General features: G+C 43.4%; 2 long non-coding RNA genes across 13 annotated transcripts; one reads left to right on the plus strand and one right to left on the minus strand.

Moving 5' to 3' along the window:
• The first annotated feature begins 685 nt into the window (after positions 1–685).
• Positions 686–15,494, plus strand: LOC101755045. Of its 12 annotated transcripts, none has more exons than XR_001164341.2 (15): positions 688–1,184; positions 1,385–1,705; positions 2,297–2,559; positions 3,165–3,427; positions 4,033–4,353; positions 7,977–8,123; positions 8,253–8,368; positions 8,473–8,624; positions 8,747–8,807; positions 12,905–13,285; positions 13,407–13,815; positions 13,907–14,027; positions 14,147–14,218; positions 14,296–14,395; positions 14,497–15,494. It is a non-coding gene; the product is annotated as an uncharacterized LOC101755045 (long non-coding RNA). The 12 variants fall into 12 exon arrangements; XR_001164342.2 differs by having other exon boundaries at positions 14,296–14,381; XR_002678140.1 differs by lacking the exon at positions 14,497–15,494 and having other exon boundaries at positions 686–1,184; positions 8,724–8,807; positions 13,248–13,285; positions 14,296–14,438.
• On the minus strand, positions 11,629–14,812 carry LOC111257615. The gene is made up of 2 exons (XR_002678144.1): positions 14,533–14,812; positions 11,629–11,889 (listed from the first exon to the last, which is right to left on the minus strand). It is a non-coding gene; the product is annotated as an uncharacterized LOC111257615 (long non-coding RNA).
• Positions 15,495–16,408: the final 914 nt, after the last annotated feature.

The raw sequence follows: 16,408 nt of genomic DNA on the forward strand, positions 1-16,408 counted from the left end.
TGCAAGTCGAACGTCATCAATTTTTTAGAGGTGGAGGTCCTATGTACATGATGGGCGGGAGGTCCCATGTAAAGCTACTCAGACTTGGCATGATATTTACATAAAAACTCAACTTATGTACATGATGGGAGGATAATGTTGCAGAACTTCTTCATCATCGTTTGGCGCATGAAGCGAATGGGTATCGAAGGCATATTCCTGCCAACGTACCTAACTCTGTAAATACTTATTTAATATTTCAATTTTTTCACTTATTATTTTGTTGTTGAATGCCTTTTGGATGAAATATTTATTATTATCTTCATATTATTATTGTTTTACTAAATCATCATTGCATTATAATATAAATATTTTGTTGCTCGTAGCAACGCATCGTACGACCCTAGTCTAATTTTAAACTCTCATTTATATTTCTAGATACTGAATGGCCCTTTCAAATCCTACGGCGTGTGAGAATTGAAAACGGGCATGAGGGAATTTTTTTTTATATGTATACGGCAGTTTGGAGAATTTGGTCTCCTGTTGCAGAAAGCTTCTGACGGAGGAGAAAGGGCCACGTCGTCACCGAGGAATCTTTGCATGCGACAGCAACCAGGCCCACCCAGCAGGATGCCCCCCTACCTGTCTGTCTTGTCGCCTCCTAATTAGGAACGGGCACAAAAAAAAATGTGTTGACGTGGACATATAAAAGCGCGATTTCTAGGTCTCCTCCTTTCCTCCCAGCCCCGAACACCAGCGGGCCGCCGCCGCCGCACACCCGCGTCGCTCCCTCTCTCCTTCTTCCCGGCGGCGGGGTCGCGGCCTCCTCCCTCCCTCCGGCCGCGGCTCCTCCTCCCTCCCCTCCGGCCGCGGCTCCTCCTCTCCCGGCGCAGGGGCGCGGCCTCCCGGCGCCCCTGTCCTCCCCACCGGCGCCCGCAGCCCTCAGATCCGGCGGCCGGCAGCGTCGGGGTCGAGGCGAGGGGGCGCGGCCTCCTCTCCCGGCGCGGGGGCTCCTCCCTGCCGGCGGCCGCAGCTCGTCCTCCGCGGCGTCAGCCGCGGGTCCCACGCCCCCCACCTGACACGCCCGCGACCGCGACTCCTGGAGGTCTCCTGTAGCGACCTGGAGGATTGCGGCGCGTTTACCGTGCTGCGGTGCAGCAGTTGGATCGGCAAATGTGGCGTCCAGGCTCTTTCGGAGTACTGCGGTGCGGATAGCCTAAGATCTTGCTCCTCGATTTGAAAATTGCTTTATCTTATTTGATCAAGGATAGGTTGTTGTTGTTGTAACGATGTTCTTATATCTATGCCTAACATCTGCATGCGAGGCACCCCTAACCCTTTTTTATCATTGTAATTAACTTTCAAAAGTTGCATATAGACTAATATGATGTGCTGTCTAAACTAGGTAGACACCTCTGTCGGACCCAATATTTGAAGCCAGATGTGTGGAGAGGTTAATCACTCCCCTCACCGGCAGTGGATGCAGCCACACTGCTGCCTGCAAAACATCTTTATTGCTTCAACGCAAGGAAGGCTCTAGAAGCATCTAGTTTGTCTATGATTGCTTCTCATATATTTTTATGCAAGGAAGGCTCTAGAAGCATTTGGTTTGTCCATGCAGATGATCTTAATTACCTGGTTATCAATTAGCTTAAGCAAAGCTAATTTCATGCTTGCCACCCTCACACAACATCGGGATGCGTTTTGCACGAGAAGCAACGGCAAGGTTTGCCTTCTACAGCAGTCTAGTTTCTTGTTACCATTGTCTAATAATCAATACCATCTTAAGCATCATGCGATAGTTGAAGCAGGAAACATGCACATGCGCTCACCTTCCGGTTGCATTTCATCACATAAAAGTGCCACAAACTAGCAATACAACGATAGGTAGCTTTATGTGAATTCGCATTAATAATCCATGCCACACATACAATAGCGATAGTAGATAGAAAGTTTATCATATAGTAGTAGCTTGAGTAACTTCCATGTTGTTTGGTTAATGCTGCCTATGATAGTTGATGATCTTCTTGTTTGGTCTAGACGTACCTTCAGTTCTGTAAACATATTAAATTATCAGAGCATGCACAACAAATCCAAGTTATGATAAACAACTGACACATCCTGATTCTGGATTAGGAACTCACAAATTTGAAAATTGCTTTATCTTATTTGATCAAGGATAGGTTGTTGTTGTTGTAACGATGTTCTTATATCTATGCCTAACATCTGCATGCGAGGCACCCCTAACCCTTTTTTATTATTGTAATTAACTTTCAAAAGTTGCATATAGACTTATATGATGTGCTGTCTAAACTAGGTAGGCACCTCTGTCGGACCCAATATTTGAAGCCAGATGTGTGGAGAGGTTAATCACTCCCCTCACCGGCAGTGGATGCAGCCACACTGCTGCCTGCAAAACATCTTTATTGCTTCAACGCAAGGAAGGCTCTAGAAGCATTTGGTTTGTCCATGCAGATGATCTTAGTTACCTGGTTATCAATTAGCTTAAGCAAAGCTAATCTCAGGCTTGCCACCCTCACACAACATCGGGATGCGTTTTGCACGAGAAGCAACGGCAAGGTTTGCCTTCTACAGCAGTCTAGTTTCTTGTTACCATTGTCTAATAATCAATACCATCTTAAGCATCATGCGATAGTTGAAGCAGGAAACATGCACATGCGCTCACCTTCCGGTTGCATTTCATCACATAAAAGTGCCACAAACTAGCAATACAACGATAGGTAGCTTTATGTGAATTCGCATTAATAATCCATGCCACACATACAATAGCGATAGTAGATAGAAAGTTTATCATATAGTAGTAGCTTGAGTAACTTCCATGTTGTTTGGTTAATGCTGCCTATGATTGTTGATGATCTTCTTGTTTGGTCTAGACGTACCTTCAGTTCTGTAAACATATTAAATTATCAGAGCATGCACAGCAAATCCAAGTTGAAAATTAATTACAATGATAAACAACTGACACATCCTGATTCTGGATTAGGAACTCGCAAATTTGAAAATTGCTTTATCTTATTTGATCAAGGATAGGTTGTTGTTGTTGTAACGATGTTCTTATATCTATGCCTAACATCTGCATGCGAGGCACCCCTAACCCTTTTTTATTATTGTAATTAACTTTCAAAAGTTGCATATAGACTAATATGATGTGCTGTCTAAACTAGGTAGGCACCTCTGTCGGACCCAATATTTGAAGCCAGATGTGTGGAGAGGTTAATCACTCCCCTCACCGGCAGTGGATGCAGCCACACTGCTGCCTGCAAAACATCTTTATTGCTTCAACGCAAGGAAGGCTCTAGAAGCATTTGGTTTGTCCATGCAGATGATCTTAGTTACCTGGTTATCAATTAGCTTAAGCAAAGCTAATCTCAGGCTTGCCACCCTCACACAACATCGGGATGCGTTTTGCACGAGAAGCAACGGCAAGGTTTGCCTTCTACAGCAGTCTAGTTTCTTGTTACCATTGTCTAATAATCAATACCATCTTAAGCATCATGCGATAGTTGAAGCAGGAAACATGCACATGCGCTCACCTTCCGGTTGCATTTCATCACATAAAAGTGCCACAAACTAGCAATACAACGATAGGTAGCTTTATGTGAATTCGCATTAATAATCCATGCCACACATACAATAGCGATAGTAGATAGAAAGTTTATCATATAGTAGTAGCTTGAGTAACTTCCATGTTGTTTGGTTAATGCTGCCTATGATTGTTGATGATCTTCTTGTTTGGTCTAGACGTACCTTCAGTTCTGTAAACATATTAAATTATCAGAGCATGCACAGCAAATCCAAGTTGAAAATTAATTACAATGATAAACAACTGACACATCCTGATTCTGGATTAGGAACTCGCAAATTTGAAAATTGCTTTATCTTATTTGATCAAGGATAGGTTGTTGTTGTTGTAACGATGTTCTTATATCTATGCCTAACATCTGCATGCGAGGCACCCCTAACCCTTTTTTATCATTGTAATTAACTTTCAAAAGTTGCATATAGACTAATATGATGTGCTGTCTAAACTAGGTAGGCACCTCTGTCGGACCCAATATTTGAAGCCAGATGTGTGGAGAGGTTAATCACTCCCCTCACCGGCAGTGGATGCAGCCACACTGCTGCCTGCAAAACATCTTTATTGCTTCAACACAAGGAAGGCTCTAGAAGCATCTAGTTTGTCTATGATTGCTTCTCATATATTTTTATGCAAGGAAGGCTCTAGAAGCATTTGGTTTGTCCATGCAGATGATCTTAATTACCTGGTTATCAATTAGCTTAAGCAAAGCTAATTTCATGCTTGCCACCCTCACACAACATCGGGATGCGTTTTGCACGAGAAGCAACGGCAAGGTTTGCCTTCTACAGCAGTCTAGTTTCTTGTTACCATTGTCTAATAATCAATACCATCTTAAGCATCATGCGATAGTTGAAGCAGGAAACATGCACATGCGCTCACCTTCCGGTTGCATTTCATCACATAAAAGTGCCACAAACTAGCAATACAACGATAGGTAGCTTTATGTGAATTCGCATTAATAATCCATGCCACACATACAATAGCGATAGTAGATAGAAAGTTTATCATATAGTAGTAGCTTGAGTAACTTCCATGTTGTTTGGTTAATGCTGCCTATGATTGTTGATGATCTTCTTGTTTGGTCTAGACGTACTTTCAGTTCTGTAAACATATTAAATTATCAGAGCATGCACACCAAATCCAAGTTATGATAAACAACTGACACATCCTGATTCTGGATTAGGAACTCACAAATTTAAAAATTGCTTTATCTTATTTGATTAAGGATAGGTGATGGAATTAGAAACTTACAACATCCAATTAGACTTGTAATTCCAGTGAGATGGTGGATTCTGAACTCTAGTCTAATGAAATTTCGGATTCATGCTCTAGTCAATTCTGAACTCAATTTTGCTAGGCTCAATTCTGAACCAGTCTACTGACTACAGGGGCACATTAATCTCAGTAATATCGGATCTTATTGTAGCTGCTGATGCTGTTGTAACATAACTAGCATAATACCCGCGCGTTGCTACGGTGAAATATTAATTTTTTATATTAATTTTATCCAATTAATGCATAGTGTTAAAAAAGTAATAAGAAAATAATAGATATGTACTCATCGTGTAACCACGGATTTTTTGTCAATTTGATACGTATTGTTAGAAAAGCAATAAAAAACAATGAAACATAATATGTGCTTGAGCTTAGTATATACGTGCAAGATACTTGAAGCAAAAATTTCTCTCCACTTCTCTCATAGAGTAGATAGTACTTAATTTGGTGATGACCACACGTGCCTGGAAAGCATAACTAATAAGATTTGCCGGCTATTGAATCATTTCATGTATTGGCCCATTGGGCCAAAAACATGGTACTGTACTTCAAACGGTCAAATAAGTAAAATTGCTCAAGAAAATAAAAAAAAAACATGTGCATGGCCTGGCGTTATTACGCAACCTGTAGAATTGAGTTCAGAATAGTTTTTATACTGCCCATTAATGATTTTAATATATTTCTCAACTTCCTGCATACCCTATCTTAGTTGAGCGTACATTTTCTTCAGATTAAGCTGTTAGTTTATCCCAAAACCTTAAGGCCTCGTTCGTAGCCCTGCTAATTGGGCTGAGATCCGACTTCTACCCACACCGATCCATATATGCGTGCCCAATGAAAACAACCCGCACTAATCCTATCCACCACCAGTAGTAATGAAACCCCACCGAGCCTTACATTATTTCTGCTGCTAAACAAACCAAATCATCAGCAAACTATAACTTGCTATCCATTAAGAACCCATTTCCCCACCCTCGGATTGCTCTGCAGACTGCTACTGACCAAGCAGATTAGGAGACTAGCTGTCCGTTGGACTGCCCACTGCAAGCTGAATTGTATGTGTTGTGTTGTGCAAAACAAATTATTACAAATTACACCATGTTATACAGAAGAAGAGGTCAAATTGCTGAAGCTATCAAAAAAGCCATCTCCTTCAGCTGCGTCAGGGTGTGCTCCATCGTGTACTCCCGTTGCCAGCTAGACAGCATCTGGAACTTCTTCCCTTCAACCTGCATGCATGCCCATCAGTTCAAATGCATACCACAAAAAAGGCAGCCTATCACGGAAAACTGTGGAGCTGCAACTTATCACAGCAATAGGAAAGGCATTGAACAGAAAGTCCAGTGTAACAAGATGAAATTGACTGATCTTGCAACTACAGTGTTTATTCTGCATGTTCACAGTTATAACAGGTAACAAATTCAAAGTATTTTAGTCAGAAAACAGGTAATTACAGTCATAGAAAAGGTTTCCAGGTCCAGATACTACAAGCAAAAATTATGATGAAGAACCAAACTGGACTTGCTTAACAGAACATAGAACACAGATAAAGAGTCGCTATCTCATTCTACTCACAACAAGACACCATTGATCTAACTATGATTAACCACAAAAGGTAGAACAGCCTTCATGATATGCAAAAGCGTAGAACAGCCTGTTGACACCTTGTAACCACATTTTTCATATCGAGTCCCCTCGTCTTAGGGCCAAAGGCAGTTCTTTTTATTAAATTTCAAAGCAGCATGGACATGCTGAACCTTTCACCTTTAACTTGTTCTGGAGCTCTCTCCATCAAGTTAAATTGTTGCCTATTACTGGCATCCAAAATAACAGCAATTCAGATTCTCTTGCTCATGTTAAGAAACTATGTGCACAACTAAACTTGTTCTGAGCATCAGTAAGCAAGCACTAGGTTAGTTTTATCTAATCCCTCTAGTGCCGAGCAAATGAAATCCCACATTTTCTTTGTACCACTAATTTCTGATGAACCAAACACAGTTTGTATACAGCAGCCATATCAACAATTCGTTCCAGTGGATTCAGAATGTCCAAATCAAGCCCTGAATCATGTAGCCTCCAACAGACTCTGAAGCGATGCAGGGTATAGGTCTGCTGTTAAGGATTTCCAAAGTGATCCAACCCCAAAACATCACTTAAACCCAAAAGATCGGATCTAATTTACTGATCAATCCAACACCCTAGGACGTGGAAACATCGGAATCGTAGATTCACACATCTCATGGCGCGGAGGAGATGATGCGCACCTGGACCGCCAGCAACCGTGGAGAGCTCGTATTGCCGCTGGCTTCTTGGAGAGCTTGACAGCCAGCTTCTTGGAGAGCTCGTCCGTTGGTTTCCTCTGCCCGAAGAATCTGCCGGCTTCCTCTGCCCGAAAAATCTACCAGCTTCCCTGATGCGGCGGCGCAAGCGAGGCAGAGGTGGAGGCGTGGCTGCTGCAGCACGAGGGAAGGGAGTCCTAGCGGTGACGGCAGGACCGCGGGAGGGGAGGGGGGAGGGTCTGCTCCTTTGCTTGCGGCCTGGTGCAGTGGCGTGTGGACCTGCCCGACAGCTCGAGTGCTAATTGGTCTGCAACCCCTGGTTTGGACCCTGATAACCACCTGATAAAATGAAACTAGAATTATGTAAACGATAACTAGTAAGCAAGAAGATATACAAACAATAACTAGTAAGCAAGAAGATATGTAAAAGACATGAGATACAATTTCAGCAAGTTGGGATAAATGGCTTCATATCATCATGAACTTGTGATTGAGAACTAATGGGAATTGCTTCTGATATTATGCTTGTTTTTTAGAACAAATTGATTCTTCTGTTAATTATGTGGAAAATTCAGTTGTGAGATGATAAATATCAGAATTGCTATTGTATCAGTGCATGCTTTAACTTGGGGACTTATGTGTGAATACCTACAGTACTGCTGAGCTTTTGTATCATGGACTGTAAGGAGGAAATAAATAAAAATTACGTCTGTTCCATTGTTAGATGTTTCCTAAACTGTTAACCTAACTATTTATTCGATAAAAAAAACTTGGAACTTTAGCTGCTTCAGACCATAAAAGTAAAGTCTTGCTTTGCTAAGCCCTCATTTGTATGTCTCCAGGGATAAGATTGTGAAGCACCTGTGCCACCATCATCATCAGCTTAGCAGGGTCACTTTGATATTCCAAGGAAGGGCACCTTGCTAGCCTCCCTGATTGCCCCCTAACAATGAAGACGCATGAGCGAGCTGCCAATTTGGCTCTTGTTGGTACGTTTCTTGTTCAATTCAGTCATCGCTGCCTTCGCAATCTTTACCTTGATACCTTCTTCCTTTTCTTTTGATAAAAAATGAAAACTTGCTGACCTCTGCGTCCTCTTTTTTTAACAATATATGCAGCTTTGAGTTTGGCACCACTTGTGGTTAATGTAAACCCAAATGTGAATGTGATATTGACAGCATGTCTTACTGTCTATGTTGGTTGTTACCGTTCTGTCAAGCCAACTCCACCCGCTGTAAGAAATATGTTTTTCTTTGCTAAGTATATGTATCTTCTGGGTATTGCCTTGACATGAAAATCATGAGACTAATTGATTTCTTGTGCATTTTTATTATGCAGGAGACAATGTCCAAGGAGCATGCTATGCGTTTCCCCTAAGTGGGAAGTGCTATGCTTTTGTCATTGTTCCTTCTATTCAAGTTTCTTTCAAAAGACTTGGTCAATGCTGTGCTCACTGCTTACTTCTTCATTCTTGGCATTGTTGCTCTCTGGTAAGTCCAAATTTTCTTGGAATATCTTTTGCAAACATGCATACACTTAGTACTGTACTTATGAGCTAATGAATGCATTTGTTCCCTTGTCATGCGGAGCAACATTGCTTCCTTCTATAAAGCAATTTCTTCCAAAAGAATGGAATGATAATCTCATTGTTTGGCGAGCTCCACTTATCCACTGTATGATTTCTTAACTCTCTTTGAGGTTCATTCTTGTTGGTCCAGTTGTGCAGATCTTGATATGTTTCTGCATCTTTGTTTTTAAAGATATCCTGTTGTGCTATTTGATTGTATCTTCAATACTGTTGTTATTGAAATAAAAAAATGTGGTGGCGATACACAAACTATATTTTAAAAACTTATAAAGTTTTTAATTTTTATTATACTCAACGTTTGCTAGTAAATCAATAGAATTTTGACTTAACATATTTCCTTCTCAAATACTCATTACATTTCTATCTTTTTATTTGTATTATTAGTTTACTTTTCGGGTGATCTCAAGTTTTACTTTGCTAGTTATTCCTAAATCCAAACTCAACCAAACCAGCTGCAAGAGTCCAAAGCAAACACGGTTCAAACCAGTCAGTGGTCATGGACCTCCTTCCTGGATAGTTGAAAGGCTGAGTTCGACTCCACCTGGGCTCCTCTTTTTTGAGGATTTGTACTCACTTTTTTTTTTCCTTTTTTCCTTTCGGCGGGTGAGGAGTTTTGCTCACTTTTTTCCGGGGCGGTTCACAGGTGGGGTCACGGTTTTCCTCTGGTTCAGGGGTAGTACAGCCTGGGGATACGGTTTTCTTTCGGTTCAGGGTTACAGAGGCTAGTTTTTCTCCGGTTTTGCACTCCGTGGTCCGATTCATGTGGTGGGAGTCGATTTTTCTTCTTTTTTTTACCAGTTCTATGTGACGGACGAAAATTAGTGGCAAAAACCTTGCTTGCTTTAATATTAGGTAGAGATATACAAAAGAGGTGAAATATCAATATAGTAAAAAAGGAGCCCATCTAGTCCTGCCATGTTAATGAAAAGAAAAATAAAAATCAGTTCGGAGGTCAATACTAACAAAAAAAATTCTCTCTAGAAAACACTCCTTGGCCTTTGGGGTGAGGCGGGCCATGAGAGCGGCAGTGGCATTGCCGGCATTGTTCTCCTCGATGAAACTGATAGTGGAGTTGACGATGAGCAGAGTGATGATCCCTACAAAGTTCTGCCAGTCCGGTGGCTTCCCCTGAAAAATCAGCGAAACACATTAAACCCTCTGAACCCGCAGCTCCAACAAGACACCCGCTGTGAGAATCATTCACTTACTCCTCCGTTGGAGGGCGCGATGGCCACGATGGCGGCTGCCTCCATGACCCAGGACAACGGGTTCCACATGAAGCCCAGAAACTTGAGCACCTTGCTCCCCGCACAAGCACACGCACACAAATCCATCATGTAACTTCACATCACACCATCTGCTAGATCGAGTAACAAACCGAGTAACGGGAGCAGAAAGGCACGAGGCAAAGGCCGCGGATTCACCTGCTTCTCCTCCAGCTTGTTTCGCCTGCTCGGTGGAGAGGCCCTGCGGGCTGCATCGTAGGTTCTCGAACACCTCCTCGATCGGGATGTTCTCCTGCGCAGTCACAAGAAATATGATAGGAAGATGGCACAACTTATATCGACACCATATTGAAGTCGACAGTACCAGATTTTTGGAAGGACTCCAATCATCCAATCAATTGAAATATCTTTGTCTGAGAGGCATCTCTAGAATCACTGAACTTCCTGCTTCCATTGGTGGACTCTCAAATCTCAGGATCTTGGATCTTCATTCTTGTCATAACCTTGAGAGGCTGACTGCAAGCATCACGTCTCTTCAGATGCTCACCCACCTTGATGTGTCAGAGTGTTACTTGCCGGAAGGCATGCCGAGGGGTGTTATCTTGCTTACTGAACTTCAAGTGCTCAAAGGGTTTGTCATTGGTGGTTCCACTGGCAATTACAATTGTCGGGTAACAGAGTTGGCCAGGCTGGACAAATTGAAGAAGCTGAGTGTATATATTGGAAGCAAAGTTATAGTGATAGAAGACGAATTGATTGAGCTTGAGAACATCAAAGGCCTTCGCGTGCTGAAAATTACATGGGCTGTATCACTTTCAAAGAAGGAGCGAGTTCATCAAACTTATGATTCAACATCATTGCTAACTTCACTTTCCCTACCTCTAAATCTTGAAAAGCTAGACCTGCGCTGCTTCCCTGGAGAGAAGATACCAGATTGGTTAAGTCCAAGTAAGCTGTTGAGACTGAAGAGACTATACTTCACCGGAGGAATGCTAAATACCTTTGGCGGAAAAAAACATGTCAGAGGTGTGGAATGGATCCAGGTGCGCCTGAAATTCTTGAATGATTTATCAGTGCAATGGATCCAGGTGCTTGACATATTAGATGTATGAAGCTGAAATCTTTCCCTTGCGACAAGGATGGGGTCTGGATGAACTCTGACATGCAGGAAGTCAGCAAACCAAGAACAGAATCGTCCACCTTTTTGGGGGGACACGCATTGGAGAAAAACAATCTCGCTGCTCGGGAGCGGCGGAAAACGGCGCGGATTGGGCGAACGAGTGCGGATTGAGAAGGCGAGACGAGCACTAAAAAGGTGAAATGAAAAAAAGAAAAAAAATGGAGAGAAATTGAGCGTAACCACAGTGAGATGCGGCACAAGACTGACACGAACTGGAGGGACTCCATGGGCCTCCACCCTGCGCCGCCGCAAGCCCCGCCCTCGCCGCCGTCCCCTTTGCCGGCCCTCCCACGCCGCCGCCAGGCGAGAGGCGCAGGCAAGAGGAGAGGGAGCCACGGGCGAGAGGACCGGAATGGCGCAGACACTGCGCACGCAAAGGACGGGAGTATACGAAATAAGCAAGCTCACAACCGAAGCACGGGCCTATTATTAAAGCCATGGTGTTTTTGGAGCAGCAATCAGCAACAGAAACACAGCTCAATGCAGAGACAAAGCAGGCATCAACAGAAAAGCAAGCAACAATACCAAATAAGCAAGCAACCGCCATTCCAGGTAGGATAAGGTTCACGTTCTAAGAACTTGATGACAAGTCACTGGACCACACTACTACTCATAGTATACGAGGGAGACCAACAAAATCTCAAGTTTTGTCACCACTGTAGAACACCAAGATTATTTACTTTTGTTTTCCAAACACTATCATATCCTCTGCAGTAAATCTCGCTGCCGGCTTGGCCACATCTGGAGTCTTAGCCTGCAACCTGTGGAAAAGAGAACCAAAGAGTGAGCGACTAGCAGCCAAACCAAAGTCAGATCTCAGTATTCAGGAACAAGCAACTCAACTCTTAATGAAAAAATGTGGAATAATTGAGAACACTAAGAAGGTAGAACCTGAAGCTTAGGAAAAGTTCAGAAAACAGTTCATTAACCCGATGCTGGATAAAACAGTGAAGAATCTGCGTCAAGCCTTTGGCCTAAATGGGCCTGAGGGATTGGGGGACTATAGACCGATCAGTTTGACAAGCAGCATATCAAAGATCATCTCAAAACTTTTGGCAAACAGGCTGTCACTGCACATCAACCAACTGGTCTCCATAAACCAGAGTGCCTTCATTAGGAAAGGCATTGAACAGAAAGTCCAGTGTAACAAGATAAAATTGACTGATCTTGCAACTATAGTGTTTATTTTGCATGTTCACAGTTATAACAGTTAACAAATTCAAAGTATTTTAGTCAGAAAACAGGTAATTACAGTCATAAAAAAGGTTTCCAGGTCCAGATACTACAAGCAAAAATTATGATGAAGAACCAAACTGGACTTGCTTAACAGAACATAGGATCGTGTCGTTCGTCATCGAAATGGAACTTACTCGCTCGGGAACAGGCACAGGATTGAGGAACTTTCAGGCGTAACACACCCGTAATGGGGCAATCTGACTAGCTGGTCAAAACCCTTTCCGCAGTGAGCTTTCAAACTTTCTTTAGAACTTGCTTCACAGGCTTGGAGGCATTTTAACACCCTCCCGTAGGCTCACTTTGTTTCAGGCCTTTCCTTTCTCTCCTAAGATCCCATCCCAACCAACAAACGAGAGTCTGATGGGGATTCTACTTGAACGTTAACTAGACCTGCGCCCGTATTAGCTTACCGGAAAACTAACTAAGGGGAAACTCAAAGGAATTAAGCCAACTTCAAGCTATAAAGATATTTCTATTGAGGCTAAACTTATCTGCCTTTCCTGGTACTTCAAAGTCAAATACCACTGCTGCTACATACAGGAGAAGATAGATGCTAGAGGACAGATACAAGGACGGGGTCATTGCAAAGAAAAAGAGCCAGAGGTGAGTGAGCCTACGACCACCAATTGCTTATCCCCAATTACCAATTGCAGCAGACTTGGACTAAAGGAATTGCTTGAAGTGAAGACCAGTGAACAAAAGGCTTTACACAACAGAATTGTTGACCTCTTTCGTTTCGGGATAAGGCCTGGAAGAAGCAGGGATTGAACCAGGGCTTGTTCACAGAGCAAATATCAAAAGCCTATGTTGTATTCATATAACTGCATGTGTATGTAACCCATTTGTTTTTATCCCTCACTATTTTTGTGCCTTTTCTGGTCAGAAATCCCAAGTTGACACACTTGCTGCAAGATTCTCTAGGTAAGATGATCTGCTTGCTCAAGGAAAACCATTTCCATGATTAAAGTAACATTTTCCTATATTTATTTTTCCACTTAGCCATATGATTAATTTTCTCTGTTCCTTTTGACACTGATAATAGGAGACTCTAAAGCATTGATGTTTGTGCAAATTAGCCCATCCGATAGTGATGTATCAGAAACCTTGAGTTCATTAAACATCGCCAGCCATGTTCGGCGTATTGAGTTGGGACCAGCAAAGAAGCAAGTTGATACTGTTGAACTTCAAAAGACCAACAGATGATGAGTTTTAGTTGTGCATTTTCCTAAGTTAACTTTCATGACAACTTGCACACTGTGCTAGCAACCTGCTTGAGGCTAGCTTAATGATATGTAATTTACATTTTTCCTGCTGAATGAATGTAAGCTTGAAAGAACTAAGCAAGAAGTCAGACTTAAGGATGACTCTTGAGAAAGCTAGAAGAGAACTTAAAAAATTTCGAGACCAAAGCCAAAGGGAAAGAGTAACTTTGCAAGAACTTGCAAGAAAAGGTATATAATTATTTGAAGAGTTGGTTCTTCTGGTGTTTCTTGGTTATTGTTTTTTGATTTGTACCTGACAGCCTGTTGAAACATATATTAGGTAAAAGAGAGGTCAGTTAGATTCCAGGGCACATTCTCAAATGACATCAGAGAAACAGCAGCATCAGCTCTCTGGAAAACTAAAGGAGAAAGAAGAAATGTGTACTGCCCTTCAGCAGAAGGTACAAACGGAAGTAGTTACTGTTGTTTACATGCTAGAACCATGAACAGTTACTGTTGTTGTAGTTACTTAATTAGGAAACTTGAAATTTCTGTGTACCCATTCTTATCTCCTTTTCAGATCGTGGAGTTAGAGAGCAAACTTAGACAGCCGCACCAATCAGAATCTGAGGTTGCAGTTCTCAAGCAAATGGTAATTTACAAGTAGTTATCAACGAGGTTTAGCAGCACGCTTCGATTGGTTTTATATGTTTTTTTTCCTTTCCTCAGATCGAAGAGATGGAGCTCAAGTTGAAGGCGACTCCTATAAAGATTAAAACATTTATACATTTTATATGATTGTTGCGGAATTAAAGGTGCTCCTTGAACGGTGTGCTATCTTTGATTCTACTATATGATTGTTTTTTTACCAAGTTCCTGCCCTCTTTTCAAAACTACTATTACCAATCTAGCAATAACCATCATTTTCAGGGACCGAGCAAGGGATGAGCAAGGGTTTGAACATACCTCAATGCTTACGACGGCCACGACGGCCACGACGGCGGGTTGCTGACGCCTCCTTACGCTCCTGACGATCCCTAGCCTCGCGCTCCCTCGCTTCCCTGGCCTTACTCTCTTCGATCCGGTGCCTCTCCTCATGGCCGCGGATGAAGATGCGGTCGTACACGCCTTCCTTGAGACGGCAAGGGCGGCACCCCCACCACACCATCTCGCCGCCGAGCACCCCCACCCCCACCGCGCGCGCTTCTCTCCCCATTGATCCCGCCGCCGCCGCCGCCGCTCGCTGAGGAAGGAGTTGAAAGAGGATTTTCGGGTGGTATAGAGGGTTTGTTTTATCAGTATACTCCTGTTAGGAAAAAGCCCATGGGCCAGCAATGAATTGGGCTTCCAAATCACTGCGGCCTGCTAACAACGAATGAATGCGGCCCACCTCCCCGCCGCCGGCGCCGGCGCCCGCGCGCGGCAGCAGCAGCAACCCCACCAGCAGAGAGAGAGAGAGAGAGATCTGCGACTGGGCAGTGATGGTGTCCGACGGGTACGATCCGATCTGGAGCGGCCGATTAATTAGAACGGAGGGGGGAGGAGGCTTCGCTGATTAGCGTCGTGATTGGATCGTGTCAGCGTGGCACGAGGATGAGAGGAGAGGAGGTGCTCTGCTCGGCGCAGGGAATTTTCGGGCCGGGTGTTTCAGGGGTAAAAATGTCAGACCACCATGGAGAAGTAGTAGAAAATTCCACCTATTATATGGATAAAAAAATTGTGGCAAGAGCAAATACGAATAGGAATTTTTTTTTTTGGACGAAGTCTATCAAATGGGATGGCTTTTCACGCGCGGGATTGCGCGACGCCCTCCACGTGCACGAAGAGGTCCAAAAGCATTTCAATATGCGCAATATTTGTCGGTGGATTAGATTGTAATTGACCTAAATTTGAATATTTAGACTATGGATAAGAGGTGTTAAACTTTAGTAGTGTCACATCCGATGTTCAGATGCTAATAGTAGAACTAAACATGAGTTAATTATAAAACTAATTGCAGAACCCCTGGGCTAATTTGCGAGACGAATGTATTAAGCCTAATTAATCCATCATTAGCAAATGGTTACCGTAGCACCACATTGTCAAATCATGAACTAATTAGGCTTAATAGATTTGTCTCGCGAATTAGACTCCATCTGTACAATTAGTTTTGTAATTAGCCTATATTTAATACTTCTAATTAGTATCAAACATCCGATATGATATGTGCTAAACTTTAGCGGGTGGTTATATCGATGTGCAGGTGAAAACCGATGCTTAAACTCTCTTTCTTCAAGCGTCGGTTCATGGCATTGCAAGTTACGAGATTAAAAAGAAGAAGCTAAACTGCGCTCGGCATTTTTTTTCCTCCCTTTTTCTCTAGCTCCGACAAGCCTCCACGAGCTTAGACGAGCTTTTAGGTTCGGAGTTGGGGGACCTAGAGAAAATTTTGGAGTGACAAGGCAGCGGGCGATGGTGGCGGTCGAGACAGCGGCGAGGCGGGACGGCGGGGGCAAGCACTGTTGGCAACTTCGTGTAGAGCCTTGTGGTCGAGATGGTACCCACCGCCGGAGACGGGAAGGTCAGCATCAGCGGCGGGGGCTTCTTAACACGAACTCGCCGAAGAACAGCTCGACAACGGGAGCGGACAACGAAGGAGGAGGAGGGAGGGACGGTGGAGTGCGGGCGGGCATCACTGGCGCCAGCAGGGCGGAGGGCAGTGGGCGGCGGCGGCTCAGGTGGCCGGTCTTGGGACGGCGAGTGAATAAGAACGCGAAGTAGGAGAAGATAAGGAGGGAGGAGGAGCTGATCTCGACCGTTCGTTTTAGATCGGATGGCTTAGAAAATCGAGTGTATGAGGAGA

Source organism: Setaria italica, chromosome VI (assembly GCF_000263155.2).
Source record: "Setaria italica strain Yugu1 chromosome VI, Setaria_italica_v2.0, whole genome shotgun sequence".
Lineage (NCBI taxonomy): Eukaryota > Viridiplantae > Streptophyta > Magnoliopsida > Poales > Poaceae > Setaria > Setaria italica.